The following is an 11,297-nucleotide window of genomic DNA, read 5'->3' as shown; positions in this document are numbered from 1 at the left end:
TTGTCTCCCAGATTTGTTCCAGATATGCTGGGAAATGCGCCAATCAACCCCAGAACAAAAGACTGTGAAATGGCTGGCTGAAGCTGGTAAAAGAATATCGATATCCACAGTGAAATAAGTCCTGTACTGACATGGACTGAAAGGACACTCAGAGGGAAAGAAGCCATTACTCCAACAGCACTATAAAAAACTCAAAACTACTGTTTGCAAATCCTCTCAGCGACAATGAGTGCTAAATGCAGGAGGGATGCCCTCTGATCTAACAAAACTACAACTTAGCTGTTTGACCAAAATGACTATTGCTATATTTGTGGTAAAAAGAGGAAACTTTCCAAACCTGAAAACACTGTCTCATTTGTGAAATATGAAGCTGATAGTATCATGTTGTGATGGTGCGTGCTTGTGGGGGAAACTTAGTGCACTGCATAAAATAGGAGGTAACACAAGAGAAAAACACTATGTGACCAATATTGAAGCAACATCTCAAGAGATGAGTCAGCAAGTTAAAGGTTGGGCAGAAATGTCTTCCAAATGACCAATGACCAAATCAAATTAGTAGCCAAAGGACAGAAAAGTCAGCTTGAAATGATCATCGCAAAGTATGTGTGCGATTTGTGTGCGGAGTTAAAAATGTGTGTCAGCAAGGTGGCCTACAAACCTGACTCAGTTGCTCCATTTCTGTCAGGTGGAATGGGACAAAATTTCAGAAAACTACTGTCTAGTGCAGAGGCCTGCAACTCCAGTCCACGAGGGCCAGTGTACCACAACTTTTAGATGTATGCCTGGTCCCCCAGATCTGAATCAAATGGCTGAATTACCTTCCTGCTATGCAATCATGTTCTCCACATCATTGCTAATGGCCTGATTATTTGACACAGGTGTGTTGATGCTGAGACAAATGTAAAAGCTGATGGATACTGGCCCTCGAGGACTGGAGTTGAACACCCTTGCTCTATTGAGAAAAGCTTGTGGAAGGATACCCACAGTCTTTAACAAAGTCATACAGTTTAACAATACTTTCAGCAAATACTAAGGAAATGTATGTAAATGTCTGAATTTCAATTTCAAGAAAGAAGACAAAATAAAAAATAAAAATACTCTAGCTCATCATACAGACATTTAACAAATACTTCTAATTCTAAGAAAAGGTCATCTTTTTTATTGAGTCTATATAAATATCTGTTATTCAGATGTAGTTGGTCAACATCAGACCTTTAAAAAAAATGATGCTCCTCACTTGGTCCAAGCTCCATGATGAAAGAAATAATGTTTTTTCACACATTACAGGAAAACCCCTCGTCTCCAGAGAAGCATGACAAGGACGGGTGACACAGGGATCGATGGTGCTTAAGGTGTGTGGGTGACAAGGACAGGTGCAGGAGAGCACCCCACCATGGTCCATTAGAGACAGAGTCTCCCTGCTGGGAGCAGACAGCGTGATAAACAGCTTCAGCTCTGATAATACTCTGGCTGATCAATAGCCTGTCCGACTAACCTCCCCAAGGGACAAGCAGGAGCAGCAGGCATGACAGCTGACCCCCGGGTCATATGTCTTAGACTGTTTCTTTGTGTTTGCGTGGGGAACCAAACACTGCACAAGGGAGACTGGAAGAGAAGCCTTCACTGAATCAGACACAGCATCGTAGAGACCCTCTTGACCCCTCTGTCTAACCTCATCTTTATAGTGTAATAGAATCAACCAAGCATATCTAATTGGTATCTGCATGTCCTTCACTTAAGGCTTAATGGTTTGTTCATTGCATTTTATTGCAGCCATTTTCACATCCTGGCTTGTCATTTTCACACGCAGCACTTTGTTCCACCTGCTTCAGCTCGGCGTTTACTTCTCCCTGTGGAGATTTTTACAGTAATGAGGTGACCACTATTACAATCACCTGATGGAATCAGGACTGAACTTATATAAAAACATTCATTAATCAATAAGCAAATAATCTTTTATTGCCATTTTGCATCCCAAAAAGACATTTGAAGATGTCAGGTTTGATGTTGACTATACTACTCCAACACCCTAAAGAGTTTGGCCACATAATGACCCATATCTTTCTGACCAGAATATGAGACTAACCTCAAAAAAATATGTGAAATGGACTTTTTGTGTGACCACATACAGACCCAGAGAAGACAAAATCATAGGCCTAAGGGGCCAAAGTTCTCCTCAACTGACCCGACAGCTGTGGCAAGGATGCCGCCGCTGAACTGGAATCTCTAACTGTTTCATTCAGAGGGAAGCAGAAAGAGGTTAATCACTTTTGAGGTGCAAAATAAGATTGTTAAAAAATATCCATGGATAACTTTGGAACATCCAGTTGCTAAATATGACTTTTTTTCCCATTTTTAATGGGAAATTGCAATAAATATTTTCTTTCAGTACCACGAGCTCATACTTAAAAACATGCAGCATATTAAAAAATATTAGCTTTTTTGTAACATGTTAGTTGTTGCTCTGGCGGCATGTAAACACACAGCGGCTTGGAGCGGTCAACCTGAGCGTACCCCTCCAATTTCGTTGTGTTCTAGAAACACAAATGACAAATCAAAATTTTATGTGTTATGTTTTACAGCACTAGTGCTACAGTTACTTGCATGTCTAATTATTCTTTCTATAGCATAAATCAAGTTAAAGCATTTTTCTAATACGTTTTTTTTCTGTCTAGTTTAAGATGACACAGAGGTCTGTTTATCTTTAAGATTTTATCTTTATAATTCATTAAATGACTGCTACTGTTACTTGCTTAAAGTGGTACTGTCAGAAAAACAACTTTAACTTATGAACAACTGGACTTGTGACAAACATCCTGAACCAAAACGTTTATCGTGATACAAATACATAGTCGGGATGATCGTAAGCGATTTAAAAGAATCATAGCTCCTGGTCAGAGAACCATGGTAGAACTGATTTGTTTGAGTTTTTCAGTACCAACATCTCAGGGGACATGAAACAATTAGCTGTGGTGGAAGGTGTGTAATGTGATGTGCATTTTTCTTTTCCAAAGGCCAGAGAACATTGTTAGAGGTGAAATAACAAGACATTTTAAATAGGAATATGGCGTAATCTGCCAGTAAGCTGGAAGTGGGTGAATGGGTCATCACCCATTCTTTCAGCAGGGCAATATTAAAAAATCTGGTCTACTGGATCTGAAATCAACCTTTTTGTCCCAGACCATCTCTGAAAACCAGTTTAGTGAACAGAAAACAGCTTAAGAGTGAAGTCAGAAATCAAAGTTTGGCAAAAAATGATTGTTTATTGGCAGAAAACAAAGAAAAGAAAATTGGAAAAGAATTGACAATTTACCCAGGAACAATCTAATGCTTATGAAGAACAACATTGTTGACTTCACCATTCGGTCCCAACAGATACAGTCCTTTTTTCCCCACCACCCTGTGGGAGTTATGTTTGGCTACCACAACAGCCAGAGTGACTTTCCAGCCTCTTAGTTTCTGTAGTGTGGTGACATAATTTCAACAGTGTTAGCCAAACTTAAAGATATTTCATCTATTTCTATCAGAGCATATTGAATCAGAAACAACTGATACTATAATACACTGAGCAAAGTTTGAAATTTGCACTCAAAAGTGTGGGCTCTGGATAGACAACCATGTAAGTAAACACAACTGAACCTGCATTTTTAGCTGAGTACCTGAATACAAAAAAAATGCTATTCACCTAAATTTATGTAGATTAATAATCAGAGCAATCGTTGAAATAAAAACAGGCGCATAGAAAAGCAACTCCCCACTGTTAATTCCTAAAAATTCAGTAATTTTCTTCAGTTTGTGTTGATGTTACAACAATGAAAGCTTAGCTTGTTTCAAGGCTTTAACTATGCTTTCCAGAGGTGCCAAAATGTGAGAACTGAGAAATAATCTCCTATTACTTTACTTTGTATTATTAAGAAAGGATGTCAGAATGAGAAAGAGGAGCCTGAGCAAGCAGCGCTGCTCCAGTCAGTGGATAAACAACAGGAGCTGAAGCAGATGCACACATGCTACCACAGAAACTCCAGTGCTGTCACTCACTTAGCTAAGACTACGCGTCGATTCTGAAGTCCTTTCTTCTAGACGGGCTTGTGTTATCATTCAGCTACAGTTGTGGCTTCAATGGCAGAACGACATCCTGAGTTGGAAAGTGAGACTCCATATCTTGAGCAGCCCAACAAGCCATAAACCGCAGGCAGCAGCTTCTGCAACCCAGCTCACTGCAACTTCAAACACTAACAAGCTGGAATAACATTTTGCTTGGGGTGGCTTCCCTTGACGGCTTCCAGCTGCTGGAAGGCTGATGGAAGAAAGACAAGAATTATTCCAGGCTTTGTCGCGTTTGGATAAAACCTAACCACATTGTACAGAGACTGTGGGATCTCAGAATTTGTTGCTGCTGCTTTTCTCTTTGAGAATCTGCACGAAAACTTCAGCAGAGTCAATTTACTGGAAAATCAGCGTCCACATCTGAGCCCAAATCCTGCAGTTGGTTGATCTTTAGAGTGTGCGCTAAATTAAAGCCCTGTTATGTGTCAAACACGAATTGCTTGACAAACCTGCGTTGATTAAAAATGATACCACAAAGCTACAAACTAAAGCTCTGGAGGTGAATGATCACACCACAGGATAAACTTTCATCCAAATGAGTTTCCGCTCATGATTTGCTAAGATCCGTTCGCTCTGCAAAGGGCGTTGCACCATTTCACAACAGGAAACGTGGGGTGATGATGAACCAGCAGTGTGACCCAAAAGCACCCTCTCTGTGGGAGAGGGCTGAAGGAATGAAGCCCTGTCTATGTGCAGGAGGAAGCCTTTAAAAATGTCACACCTATAGCCCTCCAAATGCAGCAGCCAGTCATTTCTGCTGAATCGCCCACTCACAAAAGAATATAAAACATCTAAAAGCCACATTTTCCTTCCCTCGACAAGTCTCAACAGATTCTGCTGTCACAGGTCACAGTGTTACTTCATACCTGTAAGACGAGGAAGTGAAAACACAAGTGAGCAATGTAGCTTCACCACGGAAAAACAAGAAGTGGGTGGAAAAGAAGCATATGAGAAGATTTTCACTTACAATCAGAGTTTGCGAGCTGTCAGCAGCCCTGCTCTTTAAAGGTCAAGTAGTGTGTGTGTGCGTGTGTGTGTGCGTGTGTTTACAGCATCTACTCTTTCAAAGATATCAGCTCCTCTTGGCTGCAGAAAGCTCCGGCAGAACAAATCCGTCACAGATTCACTGACAGACAAGCTGCTTGGGGCTTGAGGACGACTGGAGGCACTGCCATCATCTTAAAGTATTCACACCCGTTTAACTTTTTCCCATTTTGTGAAATTCTAACTGCAAGTTTTATGAATGCTCGAAGGGGTACATCCGCCCCGGTGTTTTGCAGCCTCTAAAAGGTTTTCTTCCCGAATTTCCTTGTTTGAAGCTATAACCATCTCCCATTAATTCTGACCAGCTTCCCTTCCCCTGCTGAAAACAAGTATCCTCACAGCAGGAAACCGCCATAAAAATATTTCACTGGGGGGAGGGTGTGTTTAAAGAGCTATGAGGTGCTTTTTCCTACAAATTAAGGACTTTTGCAAAGTTACATTTGACCAGAACCTTTTCTTTCACATGTTCAATGCATCTCATGGATAGCAGACCACAATTGGGATGGTTTTTCTTGGCTTCCAGTTTTGGCTTCCTTTGTCTTTTTTTGTCACTATTTGATGCCAGATGTTTAGTGTTATAAATCTCCTGTTTACAGAATCTCCTACCTTAACTGTGAATCTCTGCAGCTCCTCCAGAGTTAGCATTGTCGTTTTGGTCAATACTTTAGGTTTGCGATTGTTAAACACTCTTTCTCTGCCCAGATAATGGATGGGACAGTGTTGTGTGAGATGTTCAAATTATGGAGATATTTTAGTTTCAAACTTTATCAAAAACTTTATACCTGCGCTGTCTGCTCCGTTCCTTTACCTTTATGATGTTGTTTGTGAAGATGCTACTTTTCTTTTAAGAGACCTCTAAAGTCTCTTAAAAGACTTTAGAGGTCAAAACTGGGTTTATCTACACAAATTGATTATTTCTGGTCACATTGGATTATATTTTAAAACATCAGAATCAAGGGGTATGATTACAGATGCATGTAGCACTTTTCAGATTTTCATTTATTTCAAATATTTGTATCATAGCATGTATCATATAAATTCACAGTTGTGAACTACTTTGTAATAGTCTATCACATAAAATCCTAATAAAATACATGGAGGTTAAAAACGTGACAAGAATGTAAATATTTTTTTTAGATACTAGGTGTTGTTTGTAACACCTCTTTTCTCTTCCTCTCACCTTTGCACTAAAGCGTATGCCAGCACTGAAACAGATCAAATTCTAATGGAAATCTTAGCGGCACATGTCCTAAATGAACAGCGATTAGGTGATTTATTTAAAACAAGCTAAAGTGGGGTGGAAAAATGCTGTAGGATGTGTGCTGTTTACCATCATAACAAATGGACATGAGAAGATGTCGGGACCACCCATTACGACGTAAAAAACGAGGTAGTCAGGCTGTGGTGGCAAAGCAACAAGTCTCCCCCCCAACCAGATAAAACTCTCCTTTCATGAACCACATGAGAGGCACCTACATCTGCAGCACATTTTAGAATACATTTGAAGTTTGTGCAACTTACAATTTAGACATCAGAGAGCTGTGAAGAGGTGGAAATTAGGGATTGGGGTTTGTATGATGGAAAGTTGTGTGGCTACGAAAACAGGATGAGTGAAAGATGGTTATTCATCTAAGCTGGGAGGATTTAAACCCAACACCTGCCCGCCTGTCTTCCCTCCATCCGTCCTCCTGTCTGACAAATTGTGATGCATGATTTCAAACCGAGCTTGTCTTCATCTGTAAACACACATCTTGAGTGTTCGGAGCGCTGGGGGTGAATCGTCTCCCGTATGTCTTCCAGACGGTCTGAATTAAGTAAAAGAGAAAAAAAAAAAGGAAGCCGGTGTTGGTTTTCTTTCTTTTTTCTTTTTTTTCCCTTCCTTTCCACATGGTTTTGATTTATAACTGCGGGTCAGACTGCAATGCACTAAAAATAACCGAGAAGCAGAGGCAGCACTTGCAGCCCTGTGATTGTATTGATTTTGATAGCTGGCCACAGTGTTTGTGTGGCTTGGGGCGTATTTTATCGAGAGCAGTAAAATAACAAAGGAGATGGGCTGGAAGTTCTCTATGTATACCAATCAGAATTTATAAATTGCTCCATTACCTTTATTTCCCTTGGTTACTCTGGGAACATTAGCAATCATTCTCTCATGGGCTTGGCTCATAAAACTAATAATCTGGTGATTTAGTGCCTCATGGCATAGTGCGCCCAGCCTAGCCCACTCTAATCCATTCATCTTGCCACCTATTAGTTTTATTTTGGAGGGACAAATTGCTTTCCAAGAGAAAATAGGTCAATAGGTGTCCTCTATTAGAAATTGCTAACAATGTAACTGTTTTTTTCTCTCTCTGTGCATGTGTTTGGGAATATAGTGAGGCTGATTATCATTCCATTTGCATACTGTGAGGTTGCCTCAATTATCTTTCCTAGGCTGCATGACAAATTGCAAATAGCCAAGGTTATACATGCAGTGCGTAATTTATTCTGCATTTGCTGCTGTCCAAGTGTGTGCACAATACTGTGCATCCTTGCTTGTATGTGTGTGCACATACAGAGAAGTGACAGCAGAGTCAATGTCAACATTGTTCTTTGTCTTTTTATGTGTGTTCCTGTCACTCTGGGCTGCATGGTGGCTCCGTCCCACTGTTCCATTAGCAGCCCCCCCGCAGGGGGAGAGAAAGACCTGGAATCTGGGGAGACAGCACCAGATTAGCTCACAAATCACCGCCCTGGGGACCGAGGCAAAACAGTGACTTCATCACTCTCAAACTTCCTGTCCTGTGATCCAGCTGACGGTGAAGTTCAGCAACAGTCGCCTTCAGCTGATATGAGTTGGCAGCTGACTGTGGCACAATAGCAATCCACCCCAAAAGTGCCAGGGTTATTCAGCGTCTGTATAGCTGCTCTGAGTTTGTCACTTTGGTGACTTAAAGTGCCTGGACCTTTTTCCGCATTCGGTCAGGCTATGCACATCATTCAATCTTTTTTTTACTGGGATTTCAGTGTAATAGAAAAACATAAAGTAGTGCATTATTGTGAATTAGAATAGTATAACTACGCATGGTATGAAAAAGGACTAATTCCACTGAGAGATTATTTCACTTAAAACATTTTTTCCCATGTTATAAGTGAAATAATCTGCCAGCTGAACAAATATTTTTTCATCAATCTTAAGGAATTCTTGACTTAAAACAAGCTTGTAAATTTTGCTGAAAAGTTCTAAGTTAGTTTTGTCATATTTCAAGATATTTGCACTAGAAACTAGACCAAATAGATTTTTTGTTTTTGCACTGATTCTACTTTGTGAATCAGTAGAATTTATTTGTTAGATTTTATCTAACAAATAAAATCCCAATAAAAAACATTGAAGTGTGTAGTTTAATTTGACAACACATTGAAAAAGGTTCAAGGGGAATGAAAACTATTTGCAAGCCACTGTGGGTCTTTATTATCCCATTAAAGAACACGTTGTGCTTGTTTGAACCTTTCAGTAAGACACAGGCTCTCATTCTGACGCCGTTAAAGGACAAATCCTGCAGTGTTGCCGCTTGGTACCCGCCGCTGGCTGTGAGGTAGTTGTTTGTGAGGCCCAGTGTGAAGCTGGGTCTGTAATAAGGCTTCTGGATCCCTCCCTGCACCCCTCAGAGGTCTGTGGTCCCACAGCTGGCCCCGTCAGGCCAACCGCTGCAACCTCACCACTTCCCCTCCCTGGGTGGGATGACAGTGGAGAGGAGGAGGAGGAATGGGGCGAAGGCCTTCTGTGGGTCGTTCACCAGATGTGGCTTGTCTGTAAGTCTGTCTGTCTGTCTGTCTGTCTATCTGTGTGGCTGGAATGTGCTGTACATACAGTATATGGATGGGGAGGTTTTTTAGACAAACACAGAGGGTGTGTTTATGTATCCTAAAATGAACCTCATACAGTCACATGGCATTTTTGTGGCCTCTGGACCACAGAGGAGCATGCATGTCAGATGCTGTGTGCTTCTCTCGTCAGGACACACCTCCACACAGCTGCAACGCAGACTTTTATCAAAACTGAGGGGTGCTGTCCACTAATATCACTATTCTCGCAGCCAACAGCAAAAGCAAATGCCGAGGGGGTGAGCTGCAGAACGAAATGGAAGATGGCAGTTTTAATTCCAGTTTCTCTGGGGGACTCACTTTAACTGAGGAGCTGTCTCCCACAGTACATCCTGTTCCGGCTTTGTTAGTTCACGAAGGGTGGAGGGGACACATTTGTCGCATGAAGGGAGTCATGGAGGTCCCCCGGCTGCCAACCTCTGTCCCTCGCAGCCTCAGCTGATGTAATCTGCCAGACTAAAACTTACATTTACACGGGACGTGCAGATGAGATAAGAGGCCCCTCGGCAGGCTTATCAGCTGCTATCGGAGGAGAAGAGTCGAGCCACCTTTTCTTCTGCTTCTCTCCCTCCTGTGTCCTGCAGTGTGGCCCTTTCTGCTCTGTCAGACTGCTGCAGATTTGTGTAATGACATCAGAGGGAGACTGAGGCCTGGCGACAGTGGCCCAGAGGCGCCCGAATCATAAACCTAATTGGTGGCTGTCACAAGTTAACTACATAGCAAATTTCCACATTTTCCCTTTGCTGCTTTTATTATTTGAATCGTTTTGAGCTGGGAATAGATGTCTTAAACTGCTTGTATCATTTGTTAGCAGCTTCTGAAGAGTGAGAGCGATGCAGAAGACTAAGGGAAAAACCTTTTTTTTTCAATTACTAGAACTCGGTCTCTACTCGGCGTGGTGCATGGTTAACTTTGAGAGTGTTGAGAGTTTTTAGCCATGCAAAAGTCGAGGCTAATTAGACCAAGTAAAGAAAATGTAGGAATGTATATAAAATTTTTGGCTTTGTTTGCCCAAGGAGACGTTATAACGATGTGTAGGCCATCACTGCACGCTACCAGAGAGTCTCTGCCAGAGTCACCGCTCCAACCCCCAACGCTACACAACCACATTCAAAAATACTGCATTTGGCCCGGCAAAATGGCTGGCTCCACGGGGCCAGGCTTAAGCGGCTTCCCGACCTCAAAGTAAAGGGGTCAGTGTGGAGGAAAAACATCACACAAGAGCCACAATTGCAGCCCTCAAACATGAAAAGTCTCTTTTTATTTTTGACAGGCTTCCCACTTTTAATGGCCCGGTCTACGTGCTGGATAAACAAACAGTGAGGCTTGGGTCTGTGCAGGCAGCCAGCAGCAGCGGCTTCGGTGGTGAGTTGGATTACAGGCTGCGATGGAGCTGTGGTTAGGATGGCACTCACTGAGCTCTGCTCTGACTCTGTGACAGTCAATCGAGCTCTCCCACTTTCTAACAGCTCAGTGGTGAATGCCACATTTCCAGATGTCAGAGCTGTGGCTTCTGCACAAGCCAATTCACACTGTAGCTTCACTTAGAGGGAAAATATTTCCTGTATACGGTGTTTAACATAAATGGCGATTTTTAGACACTTTTAGATGCTTCAAAGCTACTGCATCATGTTCAAATCTCGTGACACGTCCTCACGTGAGTCCTTTCACGTGGAGATAGATATTTGTGTGAAATGAAACAGAAGCAAGTTATTTTTAGCTCATTCTGAAAAATGAAAGTTTAATGGAAATTTTTGAAGCGCCATCAGTGCAGAGCAGACGCGACTGGGTTTCAAAAGTATTTAAAATGTTTCACATTTTGTCACGCCAAAGTCATAAATTTGAAATTATTTTAATGGGATTTTTGTGACAGACCAACACAAAGTAGCACAAAACTGTAAAATATAAATTTACAAACTATTGTTTGTGCTCGCCACAAAATCTGGCTTTTATGAAAAGGTCACAAGAAGATCAAATATTTCTTTAAAGGAAAGCACATGCTGTCCAATTTTCAGTTTTCTACAAACCATGTAGAGGATACAACTTCAGTCAGATTAAACTAAAATTGTGGAAACATAGAAAACACTGTGAGCCACAGAAAACTAGCTCAAGTCACCTTGAACACACCGTCCAATAATTGGTGGCAACATTATGATATGGGAAGCTTATTCCAAGGGACTTACAGGTGTAACTAAATCAATCAGCCTTACAATTATGCATAACATTCCAGTAAAATACATATTGTGAGATCATGGCAACATGTAAAAAAGTTCCAGAGGTTT

Source organism: Xiphophorus hellerii, chromosome 2, assembly GCF_003331165.1.
Source record: "Xiphophorus hellerii strain 12219 chromosome 2, Xiphophorus_hellerii-4.1, whole genome shotgun sequence".
NCBI classification, from domain to species: domain Eukaryota; kingdom Metazoa; phylum Chordata; class Actinopteri; order Cyprinodontiformes; family Poeciliidae; genus Xiphophorus; species Xiphophorus hellerii.
Note: the sequence above shows the minus strand (reverse complement) of the source record.